Below are 14,219 nucleotides of genomic sequence, written 5' to 3'. Positions count from 1 at the left end.
TCGGAAGCGGGCCCTTAAGCAATTTTGATGCTTTAAAAAAAATGGCATCTGTATTTCACAAGCTGGCCAACCATGAGGTCAACCAGGGAGAGAGCTCCCGCTTTGAAAAGGGAACTAAAGAAAGTATAAACCCCCAGACCCCTTGCCTGAATCCTAGGAGCAAACCCGCCAGAGGACCCACGTTCCTCCTCCCCCACGTGGAGTTCCTGACCCAAGGCCACGCCCCTCCCTTCCCCCAGAGCCAGTGACATTTCCATTAGCATTTGTCACTTCGCTCCTCACCGTTTCCTTCGGAGCTTCAAGGTCTGAAGAGCAGGAGCGTCTCCAGCTAGGAAAGAATCGATGGCATGTTCACAAACCCGTTGCCAGGGGAAGAAAATGTTACCCTAATCGTTTAGGAGAGAATATTAGCGATTCCGTAACGCTTGGTGGCCTTGCAGTTTTGACTCCTCTCAGTTCTATTAAGGAGGTGGTATCTGGCATAGTGAAGTATTTCGCTTGAGAAATAGTGAATGCGATTTAATAGGTAGAGGTGTGAGTACGCTACATGGAATAGTCTCCACACCCCCATGCCAAGCGTCAGACACACATTCACTACCCTGGCTTGTAAGCAAACACCGAGGGTCACACGGCCACTGTCACAGCAATTGCCTGCGTGCTAAACGCGCGTCCCAGAGACCCTCGCGGGGGTCAGATCTGTTTGACCGCCCAGCTCGGAAGGGCCTATAGGACCTGGAGCAAGTTGAAGGGAATTCTCAGCTGTGGTCTATCGCTACTTCAGGACAGTAAATCCCATTACAGAGTTAACCAGACTCACTGGAAGCTCTGTTTTCTTAATACAGTAAATAATCTAGTTTGGCTTCATTCATTGTTTGCAATCAAACAAAGTGTTCGGATTTTTACGTTGGCTCATAATTGTCTCTGAGGGTCAGGACAAGTTCTGGGAGCCTTAGGACACGGACAGCTCCCCACCTCAAACTCTTACCTTTCTAAAGATCCGCGATACTTACCTATAAAGATCTAGTAACTGAACAGCTCTACATCTAACCTGATTTTTACACTCATAATAAATCCATTGAGTGGGGCTTCTTTTGCATGGTTCTTTTCAAAGCGATGGTTATTTAGTTCACATAACGTTCTGCATTTCTATGAAGAATGGCCTTGGCAGCCAGTCTAAAGTAATTCCTGGCCTTAGGACAACATATTTCTCAAAGCGCATGTGTCTCTGATGGCAAAAAACAGCAAGGTTTCTGGCAAGAAAAGTTGTGACATTTCTAAAGGTGTTATGTCGTCCGACCGGACGTGGCTCAGCGGTTGAGCGTCTACCTGGGATCCAGGAGATCAGGGTTCGATTCCCGGTCAGGGCACATGCCCGGTTGCCGGCTCGATCAATGACTCTCTCATCATTGGTGTTTCTGTCTCTCTCTCTCCCTCTCCTTTCCTCTCTCTGAAATCAATGAAGATATAAAATTTTTTTTTTTTTAATTCTTATAAAAAAATAAATAAAGGTGTTACGTCCCCCCAAATTATGACGTATTTGACAGGCTTTGTTATATGAAGAAACCATGGATTTGGAAATTCTGAAGAGTGGCCTTATTCCTTTATTTTATGTCTGAGCCAGAAAAATTAGGGGGGTTTACCCACCAGCCAAAGCAAAGTCCTTCACACCTCGGTCCTTAAATGATCTCGTCTCACCTGTGATACATGAGCAACTCGGGACACCTGCCTCCCCTCCTCGCCGGGAACTGCTTTACATTCACAGGGCTACAGGCGGGGCGTGCACAGGGGAGCCACCCTCGTTCACAATACACATTGAAAAAGTAGTTCAAGCACAGTGCCCGTAAAGAGAGAGAAAGACCTTGAAGGAGATCAGACAGATCCGAAAGCGCTTTATAATATTAGTTATTTATTAAATATCTCTTTATTGATTTCAGAGAGAGGAAAGGAGAGGGAGAGAGAGATAGAAACATCAATGATGAGAGAGTCATTGATCGGCTGCAGCCCGCAACCCGGGCATGTGCCCTGACTGGGAATCGAACCCTGATCGCCTGGATCGTAGGTCAACACTCAACCGCTGAGCCAGGCCCGGCCGGGCTGAAAGCCCTTTAAATGTTTATTCCAATAATGAAGATGCCGCAGTATTCGTTCTAGAGAACAAAGGGGAGTCTGACATTGAAGAGTTTATGAAGATTTACTTTATTTTTTTTGCCTTTACTGTTGAAAGTATACAGATGTCTCCCCTTTTCTCCCCATTAAGATTTACTTCTAGAATATGTGACCTAGAATTCGGTTTACTGTGGAGGGGCTGATTTTTGTCATCACTTAGTCCACCGTCTCCTTACTTTCCTTCAGGCACATTTTCATAGATTCCTCTGTCTCTCTAAAGGTGTCTCTTATGGACCTTTCTTACCAACGTACTTAATAATCTCCTTGTTTGCTCTGATAAATCCTGTCAAATAACCCTGTGCTTTTGTTTATAATGGAGCTAAAACTGTGTAACTTAAGCAAAGATAGGAAACCACAGAATCTTCATAAATAGCAAATTAAAAATTGAGGTGAGACTAGTTAGTTGACAATGTCAATGGGAATGAGAAGGGAGGAAGGAGAAAAGTTTTTGAAACACATCATGAGACATTTTATGCCTCCGTTTCTAGAGTTCATCTTACTTTTCTGACCTAGGAGATAGTAACAATAGCATCGATATCAGTCCTGGGCACTGCGCTTCTCAAAGAATGTGGCCCCTTTGGAGAGGGGAGGGTGTGGATTGGACTAAGATTGTGAAAAGGCCAGAAATTCGGCCTATTCAGAAATAAAACAAGCAAAGGCAGCTTTTCCAACTAGAAAGAGCGAGCCTGCTAGCTGCCCAAGAGCGGCTCAGCAGGGGGGGCCCGGGGCTCCGGGCTGAGGAGGGGCGGCTGCTACTCCCAGGGCCCCCTCACCACGGGGCGTTGTCAGCCTTTCCCAGACCTTTATTTTTTTGTTATCCATGTTACCTTAGCGGTTCAAGCAAACTAAGGCACTCGTTCTTCATTTAAGTTAGATGACCCGTTAAGTCATCAAATTCATTCTTGGAGCCCCTATGGTGTGGAAGGAAATGTTCTAGTTGATGCAGACAGATGTGGCGGTGAACACGAGGGGACACGTGCCTTCGTGGAGCTTATATCCCTCTACGAAGAAATACATGAATTAATAAGTACATTAATGAAATGGTGCAGGTAAAAAACATCTTCGTAGGAAACCAATACAGAGAAGAGAGGAGGGAGTGTCAAGAATCAGGACTGGGGGACATTTGCTATTTTAGGCGGCATGAGCAGGGAGGGCTTCAGTAAGTTGATTATTAAACAATGACCAGAAGTCTGTCGACCAGTGTAACTCGGTGTCCTCCTGAGCCTCTGCGGAGCGCAGGCGTCTGCAACCTGAGCACCTGTTCCACCTCCAAGGATGTAAGAAGTGCCGACTCCTGAGCCCGACCCTATATATACGTTCTTCTGGTGATGGTAGAATTTTAACAAGATCCCTAAGTAATTCATATGCAAATTAATCTTTAGAAGGATGAACGGTGCTAGTGAAGTCCTAGGAGATGGCAAGAAATGTTAGGGGCATTTTAGGTACTTTCAGGTGCAAGGACATTTCTGGGACACCAAGTGGCCATCACAGCACGAATGGCCAAGAGAAACCAAGGTGGGTGCTTTGAAAGCCGGTCAGACAGACGTGATTCAGATGACTCCAGGAGCGGGGAGAAGCTCAGTGGAAGCAGCTCATCTCCGGGGGGCGGGGGATGTGGAGGCTTCCAAATGGCGGGGTGTGCCGGAGGAAGGTACGAGGGTGTTTGGGCCGTGTGATTAGGACAGACTGACTGGCACTTACCCGGCGGAGAAACCACGTTTTCATAGCTTTAGGACAGGAGGCAGTTTTGCAGATTGGAGCAAGGTGCCCACCAGAGTGAGGCTCCCACCCTCTCACAGGAACTGGGGGACAGGAGAGCTATCTCTGGAGGTTTGTGTTTCAAAGACGTGGTCCGCGAGGAGGTATTTCTGGGTAGTACAAAGCTCTTCATCTCAAAGAGGACAGAAAGGATTTATAACTGCATTTTTTTTAAAGTAACTACTCCAAGAAAAGTGTGATTGGAGATGGGGAGTGGGGGCTATAGTCAGATTCTGGCTGAAACAAATAGTAAATTCTTTTAACAATATTGCGTTCACTCAGGCAAAGGTTGAGGGTCTGGTGCCATTCTAGGGAGATAGTCTCGGGCCAATAGAAGCCATGCTGCAGGTCGGTCATGTCTCTTAGTCATTCATGCTCAGAATTTTGAAGTTCTCATGAAGAACTTGAAACTAATGACAAACCATCAATTAGTAATTTTACCCTGAACCAGCCCTTGACTGACTCAGTCCCTCTGTCTTTCCTAGCCTGCCTCCTGGCCCTTCTTAATTTAAACTGAGGAGGGATTAACATATGTTAGGTGTCACGGGTTCCTCACTGGGGATGAATCTTGATGTCATAGCCAGCAATGCTCCTCACTCACACATCAGTCCATTGTGTCTATTGCTTTTTGTAACATTTGTATAAGGCTAACAATAATAAACTGACATTGTAAAAATAAATGAATTTGGTCAATGTTTTATAAATGAGCGTCTGTCCATCGACCATGTCTATCTGTTTGCAGGGCTTAGAAAACCTGGCTAAAAAATCTGGCTCTGCCATTTACCAGGTAACCACGGTGGAGTCACAAAGTCTTGCTGCACCTCAGTGGCCATGAGCATACCCTTAACATGTACCTGTAACAGTGAATTTACCCTGAAGCCTTGTGCACAAGAGGTCACGCTCCAGATAAGATGTCATGTGTGACACACTTGATGATCAACATCATCATAGCCATGCCCCTTAAAAATAGAAATTGGGAGAGTGGAGCGATCACCACGTAGCTACAGGTAGCTACAGTTAACGATGACTGAAACATTGCAGATTTGGTTACACATATAAAGCCTTGGTATTTATTTTTTAATTCATCTTTATTGTTGAGAGTATTACAGATGTTCCCTTTTCCCCCGTTGACCCCCTCTGCCCTGCACACCCCCCAGGCCTTCACCACACTATTGTCTGTGTCCATGGGTTATGCATATATGCACATGAATTCTTTGGTTAATCTCTTCCCACCCACCCCCTCCCCCTTTCCCTCTGAGATCCCTCAGTCTGTTCCAGGCTTCTATGTCTCTGGATTTATTTTGTTCATTAGATTCCACACATGAGTGAGGTCATGGGATAATTGGTTTTCTCCGACTGGCTTATTTCGCTCAGCATAATACTCTCCAGGTCCCTCGACACTGTCCCACAGGGTGAAGATGTGGCACATTTACGCAGTGGAATACTATGCAGCTGTGGAGCCTCGTTTTCTATGGCTTTTAGGAAGAGGCGGGTTTCTGAAAGACACACAGAGTTTCCTCTTGGACGTACAGAACTACTGAAGTGTCCAGTGACTGATGTTCTGAGAGCAGTGCGACAGTGTGGCTGAAGCTCTGTGAGTACCTGAGTGTCGCTGAACTCCCCCAGCGTAAAGCAGGCACCCTGCTCGTAACAGCTGGCCCTCGGCCTGCCCTTTCCTTCACATCCAGGCTCCTCGCTGATCGTGGGAGGAGATACAGCGCCACTTTTTAGAACTGCTGCTTTAAAATCAGCTTTTCAGTTACAGAACCATAATATCTTTGGGGCTTGCAGGTCCTGCAGAAAAGCATCTAGACTCCATTCTTTAAGCTTTGCTCCCAGCAGGAGCTGAGATCTAAACTTCTCACTATTACTTTGTAACTTATAGGGGAAAAAATGTCAGAAAAAAACACCCACCTCAGGTCAGAGGCCATCAGTACCACTGTGGTGAACAGTATTGTTAGAGATCTGTAGGCAGGTGATAAAGTACAGAACTAAAATAATGAAAGAAGTGTGAAGTTTGAAAATTGAAGCTGCCGGAGGTTTAATCAGATACTTGGCCCAGAACTGTGTGTTTCATGCACTGTTTATTTATTTATTTTAAACATATTTTTCTTGATTTCAGAGAGAGGGAGACAGAAAGAGATAAAAACATCAATGAGAGAGAAACATGGATACGTTGATTGGCTGCCTCCTGCATGCCCCCCACTGGGGATCGAGCCGGCAACAGGGGCATGTGCCCCGACCAGGAGTCGAACTGCTGACTTCCTGGTGCATGGGACCCCACTCAACCACTGAACCACACTGGCCGGGCTCATGCACTGTTTATTTTGATTTGGGGGAGTGTTTAACAGATTTGGGAGGGGACTGTATTTCTGTTAAGGCAGAGAGAAATTTACTTTTAAATTTACTTTTAAAGATTAAACTTAGTTACCTCATTGCACAGGTGATGTAATATTAGGAGAGGGGCATGTTATTTTTAAGGAAGATGATTTACTACATATCTAAACCAGTCTTAGTACTTTATGACCTTTTTTGCCTATTTTGTCTTAAAACAAGGTGGTTGTGTAGGTTATCAGTTTAGCTTAACCTAAAATTTATAGGCACAAATTTTCCACACTGGGCATGACATGAAAAGCTTCATGTTCCCAGTGCTCCTAACATACCTGATTCTCCTAGACTCGGGCATATTTTTAACACGTGAGTCATGCTTTTGGCTTCTCACTTCTGTGACCCGTCCCTTCTTATCACACCGCACTAAGCAAAGCCTGCAATTTATATTTTAGTGCAGATATGATAAAAGTGAATTCATAAAAGCAAATCACCTTCAACTACCCTCTCCTGTCTTCTTTCTTTTACAATCCTCCCGTTCGTTCTTTTACCAGGAATAACATACAGCTGATGCCGCTGAAGATTTCCTGTGAGCTAATTAGCTCTGTAATTCTTCCAGGTGCATTTGACTGGCGGAAAGGGATTTTAGAGAGAGGATGTTAGATTGAGGAAGGGCTTAATTATAACCCTAAAAGCTATCAACCTTAACAGATGGGCAAAAGCCACTGGTGGCATTGGAGTAGGGAACCAAGGCGATGTACTTCTAGAAAGAACATCATTATATAGGCTGGGTTAGATGGCAGGCGCTGGAATCTTCTAGAAACATTAACAGATTTGTGCAGAGCTCCTCACATGAAGGTCAGGCTGTGGTCTGAACTTCAGAGAGGGTGGTAATTTATACAAAGGAAATGGTGATTTCTACAAATCATAAGTTTTAAAATCTGAGGCATAGTGTCAGCGACATAGTAGATACTCTGTGGTTGAACAAATGAATGAATAAAGTGTAATCATCCTAAATACCCTACGGAAGAAGTAAAAACTAAGTAATTTGTTGTCTACATTAGGGGATGTTGCTTCCTGTTGAACAATAATAGGGAAATATTACCACTGAGGATATCAGCTCTGTAGCCAAAGTTCTTTGAGCTAGGGAATATCATCATGTATTGCTAAACTTTTTCACAACCCAAGCTAGCTTCCAGAAAATGTTTGAGTCTGAAATAACTGGTAAAACTGAGAATAAGGGTTTCACAAACAGCTGTGTGTAAAACACTAACTTCCTGTGACCTGATAATCTCAATAACAGTAATTATTGAATCAACTCACAGAAGTACAGCTTCTCAGTTGTGCACGAAAGAAAACAATCATTAGCTAAACATTACACATGGCTCTTACATGCCCCCACTTCGGGAAAGTTGACTCCAGATTCATATTTTTCAGGTGGACTGTGACTCCCGGTTACCCTACGTCTTGCTTCTGTGTCTTCTCAGTGACTAGCTCGGGCCCAGCACACACCTCACCAGGGCTGTGGGTTAATAACCAGCCGGTGAGGACAGTGAATAAATGAGCTCTCTCCGACGGGAATAAGCAGTGTTTCGGTAAGGCTCCAAGGGAGAGACAGCATTGGACAAAACGTGGTGGGCAAACTCTGGTTTGCGACCCCTTTAGTAAAGTCTTCAATATTCTACTCAGTTCAAGGTGATTGTAAAAACTCATGGTTTATATACTTTTCTCCCTTTCACATAAGTAGAAGAACAGGGTTTTTCTAAAACACTTAATTTTCCTGATATGGCTCCCCACCAATATTTCCAAGTCTACTCTCTTCATTTTGGAACTAATTAGTTTAAAATAACCGGAAAGTTAAAAATACGGGGAAACAGCAGGTTAAGTATTTATTCTAAATATACTGTGCCTTTTTGCCTATCTCTTCCCAAGTCTAGGTGAATGAGTCTAGATAGCAGCTCTTTGTTTCTCAGTTATGAAATGTAAGTGTCTTGAATCAAGTTTGGATATTTGTTAAAGCCACTGCTTGTATATTGTGGCCTTCACGATGAGGACAATCTTTTTCTTTCTGAGGACATTGGTCCTTTTATGCCCTTTTTTTAAATATACATAGTGTTTTTTAAGTGATGAATTAATGTCTTATTAAAGTATAGGTCAAATATATATATATACATACATATATACACACACACACACACACACACATATATATATATATATATACACGCATATACCACCTACAAATAGATCTTATTTTGCTTCTATTCTAAGGACCCCAAAGAGCCACAGCAATCTTGAGAAAGAAGGACAAGTTGGAGGTATGACAATACCAGATAGCAAACTGTATTACAAGGTCATTGTCATCAAAAGAGCCCGGCACTGCCACAGATCAATGGAACACAACAGAGAGCCCTGACATCAGCCCTTGCCTCTGTGCTCGGTTAATACTTGACGAGGGAGGCGAGAGCATCCAGTGGGGTAAAGACAGTCTCTCCCATAAATGGTGCTGGGAAAACTGGACAGGTACATGCGAAAAAATGAAACTAGACCACCAACTTACACAACACGCAATAATAAACTCAAAGTGGATAAAAGAGGTAAACGTAAGTCACGAAACCATAAAAATCCTAGAAGAAAACATAGGCAGTGAAACCTCAGACATCTGTCACAGCAACATTTCTGCTTCTATGTCTCTGAGGGCAAGGGAAACTCAGGGAAAGGCAGAAATGGGACTGCGTCGAGCTGAAATGCTTCTCCTCTTTACTCTCTTATCCACCATTCATTTTTGCTATAGAAGAAACGGTGACCCAAAGCAACAGATGCAACATCTCTTTTCTTTAAGGAAATATGTTCCAAAGAAATACAGGGGATGTTCTAGTTCTGGCTCTCTGACGGAGCTCAGATGGCCCCTATGTGTGTAAATTCACCTCCATCGTCTCGTGATGGTCTTTTCCCTCTGCTCGTGTGGAAAGAATAGGAGACCGTTCAGCAAGAAGGGCTGTGAAATATTTCGCCCTGGCATTGTGTGAGACGACTTAGTGAGTCAGTGACTTCTTCATCTGCTGCTGCTGTTAAGGTATCCTTGTGTTTTTAAATTGATTGGCAGCTGAGCTGAATATTGTTTTTAATGTCTGGAGGCAAGTAGAACTCACGTTTTTCTAAAAGCCACACACACACACGGTCATTGCAACAGTCAAATTTTAATTCTATGAATATAATATATATGTAATAGTTTGTATTCTGGCCATTAAAAATAATTTTTAAAATACACCAATAAACACATCAATCAATTAACACCACACTAGTCAGGGAAAGGAGAGAGTTGTGGAGGAATATACAATAAGGCAAAGACTTCTTGTAAAGTAATAATAGCTTGGAGACAAAATCAAACGTATCTATGAGAAGAAAACACAGCTGCTTCCATCTAATAAATTCTCCTTTTGTTTCCTAAACTGCATTAAATGGGTTCTATTACTTGGAATCAAATGATCCCTGACAAGATGCTCTGGAAACCGTTTAATTCCGAGTAGACTGTGTTCTTTTTCAGCATGGTCAACCCCCTCAATACTTTTATTGATCTTTTGGGAGACTCTAGTTCCCAGGCTTTATCAGCCTGCCTTATTTCTCAATGACCCTCTAGACTTTTACCTTTGGCAACCAGAAGTTTCAGTTGACCATACGATTAATAGGAACCAGGAGGCGGGGATGGTTGCCAACGCAGCTAACGATCTAACCGGGAGAGCCGCGTGTCCAGAACAAGGGGAGTGCTGACGGCACGGGGTTACCTGCTTCCAGCGCAAGAGGGGAACGCCCAGCAGCGTGTGTGCTGAGCAAGGCTTTTCTCCCTTGCCCTCTGGTTTCCCCAGTGCCTAGAGCATAGGTGCTCAATAAATAAGCAACTGAAAACCATATTATTCTAAGAAGGTGTGTCATTGCTGGGACTGTCTCGCTTGAAAATTTAGATGAATGGTGGAGAGATTTCTGTCCCTAAGTATCTGCAAAGTAGGCTTACTTCCCTCAGCTCAAGAAGGCAGAATTATAAAATTCTGCCTTTAACATTTTGTTACCCTGTCACTCCCAGAGTATCTAGTTGTTGTTGTTGTTGTGTGTGTGTGTGTTTTACTAGGAACCTGCATCTTTACACTAAGCTGTGTAACTCCATTCCAACATAGGTCCCTACCTTATGCCCTTGAATTGCCACCTTGAAATAAAACAGTGAGAAAGCAAGCAGGTCTCCCCCCAACAAATACTGCTCTCACCGACCACTGTTTTCTACACACAGTCACACACACGCTAGTGAGGCTGACAGTTTTCACTCTACTCACTTCACACAGCACATATGGACCCATGATGGTTCCTCAGTCAGGTTGCTAACCTGGCGCACACCTGCTCGCAGAGTCAAGGCCAGAATAGGATGTTTTGCTCATTTACTGAACTAAAAATAGCCTAAACCAAGTGTAGAGTCAGTGTCTCAATAGTCAGATACCTCCGGTTCTCTGCTCCATTTTCCCCATGCTCTGTTAGTGATGTTGCAGGACCCGGGCGGAATCTAGGAGTCTACATTTTTAACAAACACGCAAGGTGTAGGAGGTAGGTGGCAGACAACGCTTTGAGAAGCAACACCTTCATGACAGAAGAAAATGAAGCTGGTTTCCATATATTTGTGCATTTTCAGTTGTATTCAGTGTTTCCTGGCTTAATTGTGCTCTACAGAAAAGCTAGTAAAATATTCTATTGATACTTCCAGGCTAATCCTTCAATGTTGTAATAGGCAAAAATTCCACATTTTTAAAGATTTATTTCTGTGCAAACACACAAATTATTTAAAATTGTCTAACATTCAACTTTAGATAAAGAACCTGTAGATATAGCTTCTATAGTATATGTCTCTCCAATCCCCACCCGGAATCACGCCTGGCAGTACCTTTCTCTGTGGAATCAATCCATAAACCTTCCACATTAAATATTCTTTATTTAGACATTTAAGAAAGAAATCAGAAGTCACAGAAATATTGTTTTTGCCACACTTCTAACGGCTTCTTCTCTTTTTATTCCCAAATCTCCGAACTTTTCCCTCTACCCAGGAGAGCTCTTACAGTTACAAGCCTGTTTTCTCAGCTGCATCCTCTCTCTCTACCTTCCTTCATTTCACGAGCTCCTGTTTTCATGTCTTCACTGTTGAGAAGACTTTCAACCCTCTGTTTTTAAGAAGAGTGATTCCTTAGTCAAACCCTGATCACCTTAATCTGCTAAATTTATGCTTATAAATGAATATGTGTTCCATTCTAAGAGCTAAAAAGAGCTACTTCATGAGCCTACAATAATCCACAATAAGCGTATAAAGAGGTAAAAAATCCAGGTGCAGAGAAAGCAGGAGGATCGGGGGAGCTGTAAGGGATCAAATGGCTCGGCAAATGGTAGCTGGGGCTGGGTTCATTGGGCTCCCTGGGAGGCAGAGGTGCCGCGGTCACGAGTGGGGCAGCCGGAGGACGGATGGAGAGCTGGGCAGCGGAGGAGCCTGAAGGGTGCAGAGGCTATAAACCCGAGAGGGAGAGAGAGAGAGGGAGGGGGAGGTAGAGAGGGGGAGGGGGGGAGAGGTAGAGAGGGGGAGGGGAGAGAGGTGGAGAGGGGGAGGGGGAGAGGTGGGGGGGAGAGGGGGAGAGGTGGGGGGGAGAGAGGGGGGAGAGGTAGAGGGGGAGAGAGAGAGAGAGACAGAGAGAGGGAGAGGGAGAGAGACGGAAATCAACATTATTTTGTCTTAGTGAAGCAGGAGGTGAGGGTAATTTTTCCCCCCCAGTTCTTCATGGGATGGAAAAATAGAAAGAAAAGAAAATATTTGTAAAAGGAACCTAGTTATTGTTATGTTTATCCATGGTTGCAATCAGCACTTAGGAAACTAGTACTTAACCCTTCCCAGCACTCTGGAAGGTGACTGTAGTGGCCTGTTAGATTAAAACAAGGGGCCATTAGAACAGGGGTCCTGTTAGCGCGGGGCTGGATAGTAATAAAGGGAGAGAGCGGAAGGAATCAGAATGAAGCGGCCTGATCCACGGGCCGGCCCGGACCCTGAGCCTGCCTCTCCGGGAGGCGGCAGCATCCAGAGGCCCCCAGGGGGCCGCTGCACCGGGACCTGCCCCCAAGAGGGCAGGAGAGACCTGCAGGGGCCATGAGCCGGGACTTCCAAGGGACAGGCGACTGCAGTGGGAGCACCTGTGCCGGGCGCTCGGCCCGGAGGCGCCAAGGCGGCGAAGGGAGAGGTAAGCGCCCGGGGCCCACAGGGTCGCAGCAAAGGCCTGGCCTGGGACAAGGGTCAGGCTGGACAAAGCCCGAAGAGCCCCAGGAGAGCTAGGAAATGGATGGTTGGGGGAGGAAGCATCAGGGCCTGTGAAGGACTGGGGGCTGGCGGTTATTTTGAAGAAGTGCCTGGTCCTCCCCGAGCCAGCGGGAGCAGAGTGGAAGCTAAGGAAGGGCCCCACGCAGCTGGGCTCCCCCCAAAGCAGAGTGGAAGCTAAGGAAGGGCCCCACGCAGCTGGGCTCCCCCCAAAGCAGAGTGGAAGCTAAGGAAGGGCCCCACACAGCTGGGCTCCCCCCAAGCAGAGTGGAAGCTAAGGAAGGGCCCCACGCAGCTGGGCTCCCCCCAAAGTGCAGACAGATTCCAAGGCCGGCAGGCGCACGTGTGCCCAGTGTCCCCCAGTCATTCGGCCCACTCGCCTAAAGCTTTTGAAAGCCTCTCTTAGGTTCCTTCAGATCCCTGCTACAAGTTTTCCTTTCCTCAAGTTCTTAAATTGAGGCCTCGGGAATCACAAACTATATGTTGAGAAGGTTTGGTTAAAATCTGAATTTTACCTTCTCCCCGATAAGTCAGTTATATCTGAGTTAGAATATCTGAGATATAAGTCAGTTTGAACTGAGGCTGTAAAGCACAGAAGTGGAACAAATATAACATAAAATGCTCTCTTTTAATTGCAAGTGAGGTGACCTTAGCTATGTTCCTACTTAGCTTTTTCCCATTTGTTTTGTCGAGTGTAGAAATGGTAATAAATCCACCTCAAATAGGTATTGATTAGTTAATGTATTACAAAGCTACTTAGAGAAACCTCTGAAGAGCTAAATATAGATGTATTTAGCTCAGTCTGAGTGGGACCAATCTGAGCGGGTGGTGCACAGGGAGAATATATGAATTCTGACTGTAAAATTAGGTCTCACCTCCCAGATATTGCCACTGGAAGCACTCTATGTGTTAAAGACTGAATATTCGTGTCTCCCTAAAATTCATGTGTTGAAATCCTAACCCCCAATGCGATGGTGCTCAGAGGTGGGGCCTTGGAGAGGTGTTTAGGGTGGAGCTCTCATGAATGGAATGTGTGCCCTTTTCAGAGACCCCAGAGCACTCTGTTGGTCTTTCCACCGTGTGACGTCGCAATGACGTCAGCAGCCTACAGCCTGGGAGGCGGCCTTCACCGGACCCCACACAGTCTGGTCCCTGACGTCGGACTTCCCAGGCTCCAGAACAGTGAGAAATCAATTTCTGTTGTGTATAAGCTCTTCCGTTTATGGTGCTTGGTTATAACAGCCCAAGATGACTAAAACAATATGTTAATAAATCTAAGGAACATGGAAAAACATAAAAAAAAGGTAAAAGTACATTGTTATGACATCACTTAAGTCCTCTTGCTGAAAGGAAAAAAAAATTAAGTTCTACATAGATAATTTTATATATAGGTTACATAAAGGTAATATAAATATATCATAATGTGTTTATTAATAATATAGATAAAATCTTTCTCTGTCTTTTGTTTTTTTCACCTTGACTAATGGTTCTCCAGGTAAGTTGCCCCTTGCCCTCTACCACTATCTAGTCTCCTCCGTTATTGATTTTCTTACGAGAAAGAGCTGTGATATGTGGCTCCCATGACACTTTTCTTCTTAAATGACCTGTATATAAGGAGCTGATTATTTTACTTAAA

This window comes from Miniopterus schreibersii, assembly GCF_964146895.1.
Source record: "Miniopterus schreibersii genome assembly, chromosome: 3".
Lineage (NCBI taxonomy): Eukaryota > Metazoa > Chordata > Mammalia > Chiroptera > Miniopteridae > Miniopterus > Miniopterus schreibersii.
Note: the sequence above shows the minus strand (reverse complement) of the source record.